A 12,260-nucleotide genomic window follows, 5' to 3' on the forward strand; every position below is an offset into this window, starting at 1 on the left:
CTCACTGAGGAATCTTAGAATCAAACCAGTTTTCTAGTTTGGGGATCCATCTCAATTAGTCTGTGATAGTTTTATGACTCTGTAGATACATCGAATATGTAGTATGGTATATTAGAACCGTTTCTTGTCTCCCTTCTGGGCTATAAGCTCTATGAGAGCAAAGAGACCTTGTCTTTTTGAAACAGGTGTGCGTATACTACTACCTAGCCTAGGGCTGTGCTCATAATAGGCACTCAATAAATGTTTGAACGAATGAAATTATGATCCTTTGTGTTTTTAAAGAAGGGCATATTAATTATGCTTTGAACATTTAAATAACATTTTTTTCACGGTTGTACAACACATAAGCAAATGAATAGTTTTGATACCTTATGAGTTTTTATTTTCCTTTTCACCAGAAAATGATTTGTTTTCATAAAAATGTTTGAAAAAATTTAATTTCTTATTGAATTGTGATTTAAAATACATCTGGTGGGAAAATGAATTTTATAAATCTATATCCAAACAGTATACTAAAGCTGAAGTTTTATTTTCTGTTTTGGCTCCCTCAATGCTATTCTGATTAATTGGAAATTGATGGTACATTATTTTCTCTAACGGCTTGATGTTGATCTTTTAGCATTTATACCACATAGTGTGCAGTTACTGTAGCTATGTGACCTAAATAATTCAAGTTCCTTTAGCGACAGCAGGCTAAAGGTCTTCTCTTTAAATTATTTATGGCATCTTCTATAATGCTTTGTGTCAAGTATTCTATTAGTTTCGCCAGCTTGAGACTGTGATATTCAAGAAATGACTCTGTCAAACTGAAGGATTGGAATTTTTGGAGAAATTGCAATTGTTTACCTTCTTCAGGAAGATTTACCAAAGGAACAATGCCATGTTTTGTAGCAAGAACCTTCACCCAGCCCTTCCTGGGCGATTGCAGCTGAGTTTGGTATGGATTCAGAGGGGTGGTTTGCAGTCAATGGTTGGAAGTATTTGGTTAAATGGCATCACAGTGGCTCTTATCAGCTCTGTCCAGGTAAAGTCCTTAGTGGAACATTAGAAAGCTTCCACCCTGGGTATGTACACAGAGTTTTCATGAACAGACTTAGTTATTTAGTATAGAGGTATGTTTGGTGCATGACCAATGCTATCTATAGTTGCAGGAGGTGAGGAATGTAAATATTTTTATTTATAATTGATTTGAAGTCTGATCTTGAGTTGCATTTGGAAAAGTGAATGCAATTATGATTTGGGGAATATAAGAGATTAAAAAAGTTAAATATAATGGATTGTCAAATTTAAGTAAAATTCCATTCCATTATTTGCAAATAAATCTTCATTATTAATGGACAAGTAGATTATATTTTATAATAAACATTTGGAATATAATTCCCATTTCAGTTTTATTTTCTATACCTTTTAAAATGTTCCATTGCAGCAGCATTCCTGTGAATTTAACTAGTTTATGAAAATGTGCAAGTGTGTAGTACAACGTGCTGAGTTTTTAAAAATAGACTTTTTTCTGAAGTCAGATTTTCAGTTACAAAGACAAATAAATTTATATGTTTTGAACAGTATGCACAAGAGAATTGTGCTAAGAAGGCCTTGAGAGCAGGCTAATGTACTACAAACTGATTGCTGGTGTATTTTAGGCTCATCTTTGCTGTCAGTTACAACTGTAGCATTTATAATAATATTTGAAGAATGTTAAATGTTTCTGTGTGACTAGAGGAAATCTGAAGAAGATTTTTTTGTTGTTGTTTTAAAGAAGTTATTTATGGAATAACCTCAGTTCTTGAAGTGGTCACCAGAGAAGAGCTAACTTTCTACACATGCTCAACTACATATGAAAATGCTAATATGAATCCAACGATTTAAATGAGTCTCACCCACTTTGGGTGTGACACAAAAGAACCGTGCATTATCAAACTCTAGAGCGTACTGTGCCTCATACACTGAATGGGCTCTTGAAAGTTCTGTGCTAATTAGGCTGTTTTTGGTTTTGTTTTGGTAAGTCAAGTTCTATTTTAAATTTGCTAGCAGATGGCTCGGTTTTTAAAGGCCCCTCTAGTGAATCCTTTTGTACAATAAATGTCTTTTTGTAATGCTAATAATCACTCCTTAATTTTTATCTGTTTTGTAAGTTTAGATTTTGTTGTAGTACCAAGAATGGTACATTTGGAGTTACTTATCTGTATGACCTTGGAAAAATCCCCTAACATTTCTGGCCTTCAGTTACCTCCTCTATGTACTTTTAAATATCCATTACAGTTCTAAATTCTATGTACTTCTGTGCTTCAAGTGTGTCCTCTTAAGGTGGTGCACACCTTCTGTGATTTTCATTATTTCCCTCCACAAAAAATACACTAAGTTCATTCTTTGAATGATAATTATTTTAATGAGTCAAAATTACAGTAGATTCTAGGTAGACAAGCTTGTGCATCTATCATTCTAATAATCTGTAGTTAGGAAATATCTGGAAAACATTAGGTAATCTTGAATGTGCTACTTACCTTTCTCTTCCATTGTCATGGAATTTCATCTGCTCAATTTTTAATCACAATTTTTTTTAGGGCAGAAACTCTTGAACAATATATTTCTCCTATGATCTACCTGAATTGAGACAGTTTTTATCTTTATTTCTACTGAGTGCTAGAAGTATCTTTATAATCACCACATCTTGTTTAAGGTGAACATAAAAAAAATATGAATAAAAATTTGAGTTATTTCCCTGGGATTTTTTAAAAATTTATTTATTTGTTTTAAGTTTTCAACATTTGTTTCCACAAAACCTTGAGTTTCAAATTTTCTCCCCATCTTTCCCCTTCCCCCACCCCAAAATGCCAAGCATTCTTTTTTTTTAGCCCTCACAGAAAAATAGTTGTTTATTATTATGATCATTCATTGATATTTAAAAACATAAATATTTTTAAAATACAGAATAACATGATTTTGTGAATTACAATGTCTCATTCCCAAATCCTGAAGATTAATCTCCATTAGGAATTTAGAAACACTATTGAAAGTACATGAATGGATGAAGAAGCATTTAGTTTAAGTGCTTACTGGGTGCTAAACTCTGCTAGGTGCTGGGGAAACAAACAGAAAACTGAGACAATCCCTGATCTCAAAGAATGTCCATTCTCATTGGAGTTCTGAGCCAGATCTTAGTCTGACACACCAGCTCTTTCTTCCCCTTCCCTGCTCCTCCATCCAGCTCTTATCTTCCTGATCTTTTTCTCCTCAATTCCTCCAGGTAGCTGTGAGCTCTCCCTTTGGTCACTAGCACTAAGAGAGTTAAAGCAAAGGGGAGGTAAGGAACTAAATGCGCTGAGTCCTCATGTCAGGTGCCTGTAGCTGCTGTCTTTGTTGTAGGGTTTGTTCTCCTAGAAAATCTCCCACCTATAGGAAGGGAAAGCCTGTGTAAGCTTTCCTTCCCTTCCTAATACTGTTTTTGTCTCCACTAAGCTAAACCCCCATATGTGAGAAAGCACACATTTGTCTTCTTTGTGTCCCAATCCCAGGTTTCTTCCTTTTTTCCCTATCCTAAAGTAGCCTAGCATTTCACTTAGTCTCTTTATTGTAAGACCTAACATTAACAACTCTACAGTACTAGTATGATATGGCTAGTAAGTTTTGGAGCTAAAATTTGAATCCAGCTCTTTTAACTCCAAATCTAGCCTTTTCCATATGTCCAATAAAAATGATTAAAAATCCCCCCAAGCCTGCTGAAGGTGGAAAATAAAACTAAGTTCCTGGGAACCCTAGGTCTTTTAAGGCAGAAAACGATGACCTCTTAAGTCTTCAGTTCATCTGTCCAGTGTGTCTCTTCAAGGTCGAATTCCACGTCTTCCACATTATTAGAATATGCCTTGTGTAGATGGATCAGGTCTCCCCACAACAAAGTATTGTTACAGCCTGAGCTGCAGCCCTTCAGGGGCAGAAGCTGTTGAGATTCCTCTTGAAGAAATTCTTCAGCAACGCAGATGAGATGAGCATTCAGTAGACAGTTGAGGTGAGGATGGCACAGGGGTCCACCTTATCCTGGACTAACTGTTGACAGAGAGAGCAGAAGACCCTGTCTGCTCCCATGGCCACCCCTCTCCTTCCTCTGTGAGTGAGGTCTGGTTGCAAATGGTCAAAAGCAAGAGGTCAAAAGCTGGGGAGGCGGAGGGCTGAGTTCCTGCTGGAAGTCCTGTCAGAGCCAACGCAGGGTGAAGGACAGCCGATTCCAAGGGGCCACCTGCAGCATCTAGGCCAGTACCCGAAGGCGGAAAAGAAAGGTCCCCTCCTTTCTAGCTTTGCCACTCACGTGGCCCAGGCGATGGGAGGCCACAGGGTGCTGCCAGGCCCACTCGAACCTAAGGGCAGCCACATTGGATGGAAAGCCATGGATGATGAGGATCATTTCTCTGCAGAAACCACAAGGGAGTCAGGGACGCTATCTAAGGTCTGGGGATGCTGGGGGACTGCAGGAAGGGGGGGGGGTGAACTTGGGCCTGCAATGCCAAGCATTCTAATTACCCTATCACCAATCTGCCCTCCCTTCTAACATCCCTCCCTTCCTTTGTCCCCATCATCTCTTTTGTCCTGTAGGGCAAGATAAATTTCCATACCCCATTACCTGTATTTCTTATTGCCTAGTTGTATGCAAGAACAATCCTCAACAGTTGTTCCTAAAACTTTAAGTTCCAACTTCTGTCCCTTCCTCTCTCCCCACCCATCTCCATTGGGAAGGCAAGCAATTCAGTGTAAGTCATATATGTGTAGTTTTGCAAATGACTTCCATAATAGTCATATTGTGTAAGACTAAGTATATTTCCCTCCATCCTATCTTGCCCCCCATTTCTGCTATGCTCTTTTGACCTTGTCCCTCCCCAAGAATGTTGACTTCTAATTGCTCCCTCCTCCATTGCCCTCCCTTCCATCATCCCCCCTACCCTGCTTATTCCCTTCTCCCCCACTTTCCTATATTATAAGATAGGTTTTCATACCAAAATGAGTGTACATTTTATTCCTTCCTTGAGTCAAATGTGATGAGAGTAAGCTTCACGTTTTCTCTCTTACCTCCCCTCTTTTTCACTCCATTGAAAAGTCTTTTTCTTGCCTCTTTTATGAGAAATAATGTGCCCCATTCTATTTCTCCCTTTCTCCTTCCAATATATTCCTCTGTCACCCCTTAATTTCATTTTCTTTAGATACGAACCCATCCTATTCAACTTACCCTGTGCTCTGTGTGTGTGTGTGTGTGTGTGTGTGTGTGTGTGTGTAATCCCACCAACTGCCCAGATGCTGAAAAAACTTTCAAGAGTTACAAATATTGTCTTTCCATGTAGGAATATAAACAGTTCAACTTTAGTAAGTCCCTTATGATTTTGCTTTCCTGTTTACCCTATCATGCTGCTCTTGATTCTTGTGTTTGAAAATCAGATTTTCTTTTCAGCTCTGGTCTTTTCATCAAGTATGCTTGAAAGTCCTCTATTTCATTGAAAAACCATTTTTTCCCCTGAAGTATTATACTCAGTTTTGCTGGGTAGGTGATTCTTGGTTTTAGTCCTAGTTCCGTTGACTTCTGGAATATCATATTCCATGCCCTTCGATCCTTTAATGTAGAAGCTGCTAGAACTTGTGTTTCTACAATATTGTATTTCTACAATACTCAAATTATTTCTTTCTTCCTGCTTGCAATATTTTCTCCTTGACCTGGTAACTCTGGAATTTGGCTACAATGTTCCTAGGAGTTTCTCTTTTTGGATCTCTTTCAGGAGGTGATCGCTGGATTCTTTCAATATTTATTTTGCCCCCTGGTTCTAGAATATCAGGGCAATTTTCCTTGATAATTTCATGAAAGATGATGTCTAGGCTCTTTTTTTGATCATGGCTTTCAGGTAGTCCTTTAATTTTTAAATTGTCTCTCCTGGATCTGTTTTCCAGGTCACTTGTTTTTCCAATGAAATATTTCACATTATCTTCCATTTTTTCATTCTTTTGGTTTTGTTTTGTGATATCTTGGTTTCGCATAAAGTCATTAGCCTCCATCTGTTCCATTCTAATTTTGAAAGAACTATTTTCTTCAGTGAGCTTTTGAACCTCCTTTTCCATTTGGCTAATTCTGCTTTTTAAAGCATTCTTCTCCTCATTGGCTTTTTGAACCTCTTTTGCCATTTGAGTTAGCCTATTTTTAAAGGTGTTATTTTCTTCAGCATTTTTTTGGTCTCCTTTAGCAAGCTGTTGACTCATTTTTCATGATTTTCTTGCATCTCATTTCTCTTCTCAATTTTTCTTCCTCCTCTCTTACTTGATTTTCAAAATCCTTTTTTGAGCTCTTCCATGCCCTGAGACAATTGAAATTTTATTTTGGATGTTTGGGATACAGAAGCCTTGACTTTTATGTCTTTCCCTGATGGTAAACATTGTTCTTCCTCATCTGAAAGGATGACAGAAGATATCTGTTCACCATGAAAGTAACCTTCTGTAGTCTTATTTTTTTTCCCTTTTTTGAGCATTTTCCTAATCAGTTACTTAACTTTTGGGTCCTTTGTCAAGAGTAGGGTATACTCTGGGTATCTGTGAGATCTCAGTTCTTCCAGCGTGGCACAATCAAGCGTGTACACTGGTCTGGGAGCTACAAAAAGCTTTTGTGCCCGGAATGTGTGAGTAGTAGAGTTTCCTCTCCACAGCCACCTGGCCTCCAGTTCCACCAAGCCAGCACTAGGGGCTGACATTCAGATAAGCTGCTCAATTCCCCCAGGAGCATTAGGTGGGGACAGAGCCATCCACATAGGGCTGAGGTAAGGATCAGCTGCTCAGTGCCCCCAAACCCCCAGGTTTTACGATCCAACAATGGATGTGGGCTGCTGTGGGAGCTGCTGCCACTCGATGTGGCCTGTACCGCCACCTGAGGCCACAGCTATGGGAAGGCCATTCTCCCTTCTTGGCCAGCTGAAAAAACTCTCTCACTGACCTTTGGCGCCTGTGGGTTGAGGGATCTGGGAACCACTGCTACTGCAGCTGGAGATTCTACCCCTGAGGCCCACTCGGGTCCTCCTCCCAGTGCCATGCGGCCAAGACTGGGCTGGGCTCCACTCTGCGTCCAGTGCGATAGATGTTTCTGTTGCCCTTTCAAGTCACCCTGGGCTGGGAATCTCCTCCACTCTGTTGTTCTGTGACTTCTTCTGCTCTAGAATTTGTTCAGAGTCTTTCTTTACAGGTATTTTATGGGCTGTGGGGGAAGAGCTAGTGTATGTGCGTCTTTCTTCTCCACCATCTGGGTTCCGCCCCCCATTTCCCTGAGATTTTGCTGAAACAAAATCAGATTGGGAAGAGAGAACTTAATTCCATATCCAACAATGGTTACCTTGTCTTATTGTAGTAACAGTTCACATTTCTCTTCTGATTTACTTATTCTCCACTACAAACTTAGGAAGGCAGGTAGTACAGATAAGGAAACTGAGGCTCAGAGATGAGGAATGACCTGCCAACAGTTTGGTAGCTAGCAAATAAGAGAGCTGGAATTCAAACCCACGTCTTCAGACTCTAAATCCACTACTCCTATTTGTGCATGTATACGTACATATGTACATGCACACACATGTGTGAGGTTCAATGACTTGCCCAAAATCACACAACCAGTGTGTGTGAGAGGTAGAATTTGAATTCAGATCTCCCTAACGCCCAGGCTGTCTCTATCCACTATATCATGCTGCCTCTCATTCATTAATGTGTTTATAAATGTATAAACACATATGTTTTTGTGTGTGCATATATATATTAAATTATTTTAGCCAAAAAACCTTTATGTACATGTATTTAGCATGATGATAATGATGTTAATAATAACTTTCATATCAATAGATAGTTGTTTAACATTTACAAAGCACTTTTCTCATAATAATCTTGGGATATAAGTAGTGCAGATACTGTCCTAATTTTACAAATAGCAGCACTACTGATTAACATAGATCTTCCTTTTTTGTCCAAAATGACACCTTAGTGTTTTATTTGTCTCTTTTTCTTCATTTTATTCTTAACTCTTCTTTAGTCTAATTTATCTGTTGATCAAAAATTCTAGTGTAGGTACTGTATTTTGGGGTTAGCAATTTGCAATCTTATCTATGACTTCCTTACATTTTTTTTCTTAATCATGTATCATTTGCATGTATTGGTATCTCTGTATACACATAATCAAAACTCTAGAGAAATAGCTTCCATTTTGTTCTTTATTATTCATCTTTATATGTGTATCTAAGAATTATTGATTAACAACTGACGTGTCAAAAAATTTTTTAAAAGACTTTTAATATGAAAATGTTCAATTCACATAGGATAATGTTTTCCACAATAGAATTAAATCTTTTAGTTGGTCATGGTTTTAGGTCTTGTCAATAATATTGTAGATTGATGGTTTTTAATTCCAGAGATGAGGCAAATCAGTATTTTTAGAAATCAGTTTGTTCAGTAAAATGGATCAGTTTTCTCATTTATATATACATATTTGTGTGTATATATATGTAGATATATATATATATATATGTAGATATATATTTATATATACATACATACATACACACATTATCCTATATGGTTTGGCAGCAAAATACCAATGCGTTATCATTAGACTTGTAGAATTGATGGAATTTTAGGTCCTTTCATTTTGAGGTCTGCATTTTGTTTAGAAATGCCAACTTTAGTTAGAGTCCAGTGTCCTGAGAAAATTTGTGAAGTTTTATGCATTGAGAATCTCTGAGAAGAGTAGATCAGATTTAGAGTCCTAAGAATTCCCTTTTCCCTGAACTTAACATTCCATTACCTGCTTCCCTCCATACCTTCATACAATCCATTCCTCATGTCCTGGCTTCCAGATTGCTCTTGTACTTGTCATTTCCTTATTTGTGTACATGTTGGATACTTAAACATATGCACCTCATGGGACTATTTTATATTTGTCTTTGTATCCCCAGTGCCTACCAGTGCACTGCCTTGTATAGATTAGTAGTTTAATAAATGTTTGGCAAGTGGAATGAAGAAAATTCATTTCATAAGAATCCTTTAAGAGTGGTGAGACTTGACTAAAGGAAGAGAAAAACCTCTTCTGCCTTCTGCTCCAACCATTCTTAGAATCGGAGAGTAGGAAGGTACCCTAGAGACCATCTTATGCAACCACATTATTGTATAAATAAGGTTGGGGATTGGACCTGTAATTTAATTGAGACAGAGAATTCCTAGATGATGAAATGCCTTCTACCAATGCAGGGCAACCTCTGCTCCGCAGCTGGAGCCCTGCCAGGTTAAGTAACTTGCCCAGGTCACCCAGCCAGTGTGTGTCACCATCAGGATGACCTCCAGCCTCCTGGTTCCATTACCACATAGTGCTTCTTGTTTCATAAAGGCTCTTGCAGGGACTTTCACCTAGTAAAGGCGAAAGGTAGAATCCAGGTATCTTGGCTCCCAGTTCAATGATCTTTTCTTTGAGCCATTCTGCTTCCAACCTTCTGTTCTAATTAACAGAAGAATAGTGTACTTGATGATAACATTTATTGCTTCAACTGCACTTTGACCCTTAAACTTTTGCTCATAAAATCATGGCTCCATAGAGCTGCTTTTATCACTTTTCCATCTCTAGAACCAGATAGTGACTTTCCTTTATGTAAATTGGTGTTAATATTTGATCCTTTATGGTCTCATCTCTTCTGTACATATTTGCCAAGTCTTAGCTTCTTGCTTGAACAGTATATATGTAATCTGGGAATAACTGTCCTGTACCTGGGAGAAAGTCTTAGCATAAATTTCTGAAACTACAGATCTCACTGATGAAAAAAAAGTCTTCTCTACCTTTAGTGTATTACAGTGTCAAGAGTGCCAAGTTACACTTGTAGTCACAGATACTTCTGTTAAATTGGGAAAGTTCAAAGATTCCACTAAGGCAGCCTATGGCATGGTCTCCAAGGTGGCACACAGTTTGACTTTAAGTAGCATGGTTTATAGAAGGACCAACTTACAAGTAGTCCTTTTGACTCTCTATTCGTACTAATAGTCCTTAAATACCAGGAACCTGTGACTTCGAGGTGAACTTCCATGTAATGTTACATGTGATGCCTCTGCAAATGGGCTTGTCTCAGTCAATCATGCAGGCATGTGGGAGCTGCCATACACTACTGAAACTTCTTATAGTGATCTACAGTCAGTTATTCCTTCCTCCATTTTCAAAGGAGTGAATTAATGGAAGATTTTGAACATCCGCTCCGAGAGGACGCTCTTCCCTGAACTAAGCCTATGCGTAGAATCTTTTTGGCATGCCACTAACAAGCTGTGTGGTTTTGAGTAAGTCACTTCGTTTCCCAGTGTCTCAGTTCTTCCCCTCCAGAATGAATGGGCTAGCTGATTTCTCAGATCCTTTGCAATTAAAATATTTTGTGATAGTCCTAGTAGAATATAATCTTCTAGAGAGTAGATCATGTTTCACTCCCAGCCCCTCATCTAAAACTGGCTGAGTCAATGAAAAAATTATTCAACCTGCATTTCTTACTTGTGTTTTAATGTTCTATAGTCTGTATGCCTCAATACAGTGCATGGCAAATGGTGTTCTTTACATATTTAGCAGCATCGGTTTCATGTCCTCCAGCAGAATCCATACCAATTATCAAGCCAAATATTTTCGTAATAGGATGAGGTCAATATACTTTTCTTTCTCTGTCTTTAGTAAGGATGTGACAGTGTTGTTCACAAACGCTATTCTTCTCTATATTAGAATATTTACTCTGTCAGCTTAGTGATAATAACCTTGGAAGTAATATAAAATTGCTCTTGTCCATTGTTGCTATCCATATTCTATTGAAACTTGTTATTTCTTCTTTCTTCAGTGGTGAGAATGTTTTGATCACTCCTTGTCTCTACAAATTTCTTTCCTTTTCCTATCTAAAATGCTTGCAAAACTTTGAATATTTTGTTCTTCCTGTTATAGAAAGTGGCAGACCATGACTCCAGTCTGAAAAGGTGGTATGCATATATGTGTGCATGTGTGTTGATTTATAATAAATTCTTGCTTTCTCTCACTTTAAATCTCAAAAGTCACACAGCCATATTGGGCTTGGTCTACATTAATGATCACCTTTATATTCTACTCCTCTGACAATCATTTATTTTCAGCTAAGCTTCTATTATAATTTATTCTGTTTACTTGTGTTCTATCCTTCATATACAGAAGCCATCTATAAAGTGAGAGCTTGCTCTAGACATTCTCTAAGTTCTCTGAACACCATGATTAATAATAATATAACATGCTACTATTGTACTTTAAAATTCACAAAGCCACTTCCCCACCACCACCAGGTGAGATATTGAGAACAAACATTCTTATCCTCATCTTACAGATGTCTAAAGATTTTATTAGACTCAAAGAAATTAAATTATTTGGTCATTTTATAAAGTCATGGACCATTCAAATTGGAATGGATCTACTGGCAATAATGGCTTATGCTGTTAAAGTACTTTGAAGAGTGTAGAATCCTATGCAAGTGTAAGATATTTTTATCACTATTTAGGTGAAGATGGTGCCAATGACAGCCATCAGGAGGGACCTGCCTTCTGAGTTAGATGCTTTTTTTTCCTTTCTTTTCCCTGGCATGCTGAGATGCTCCCCTTTCAAACTTCCTAGACCTAGAGGCAGCTTAGTACAATAGAAGGAGCACTGGACCTAGAGCCAGAGGACCTTGGTTCAGATCCTACTTCTTTGAGACCTTGGACAGTTGCTTAAACTCTCTGGTTCTTAGCTTTCTCACCTTTACAAACTGGAGGGTTGGACTCGATGGCTTCCCCATTGCTACAGCTCAGTGAACTTGGCTATCTTTTGATTTTGTTCTATTCCATGTACACTTTGTAATCAGTCTGGCGTACATTACTGAGATGATCCCTTGGAGCTAAGCATGTGGCCCGGGTCCGCAAAAGATGGCACATCTATCTGGTACACACTAAAGTTAAACCGATGACTGTGGCCTTCAGCACATTGCTTCTAATCCAGCACAGATCACTTGTCCTGATCATACCATGCATACACAGGACCAGAGTGCTTAATCCTTAAGGCAAATGTATTTCTTAAGACTGCCTAAGAAACAAATTTGATGAAGAGCTATGATTTTTCATATTTTAAAGTATAGCCAGACCGTTTACTAGGTAATTTATTTGTATACAAATGAATTCATGTTTGTAGTACTGGCATTCAATCGACTACTCAGGATATTATGACAGTGTTATCTCCAAAATTTGAATTTAGTTGT

The 12,260-nt window shown here is 38.0% G+C and overlaps 1 protein-coding gene and 1 pseudogene across 9 annotated transcripts in view; one reads left to right on the forward strand and one right to left on the reverse strand.

Moving 5' to 3' along the window:
• RGS12 (regulator of G protein signaling 12) overlaps positions 1-12,260 on the forward strand; it is a 263,351-nt gene that overhangs the window by 166,506 nt on the left and 84,585 nt on the right. The window lies entirely within an intron of this gene.
• Positions 3,687-4,396, reverse strand: LOC140511085 (structure-specific endonuclease subunit SLX1 pseudogene; annotated as a pseudogene).

This window comes from Notamacropus eugenii, chromosome 6 (genome assembly GCF_028372415.1).
Source record: "Notamacropus eugenii isolate mMacEug1 chromosome 6, mMacEug1.pri_v2, whole genome shotgun sequence".
In the NCBI taxonomy this organism is placed as follows: Eukaryota; Metazoa; Chordata; class Mammalia; order Diprotodontia; family Macropodidae; genus Notamacropus; species Notamacropus eugenii.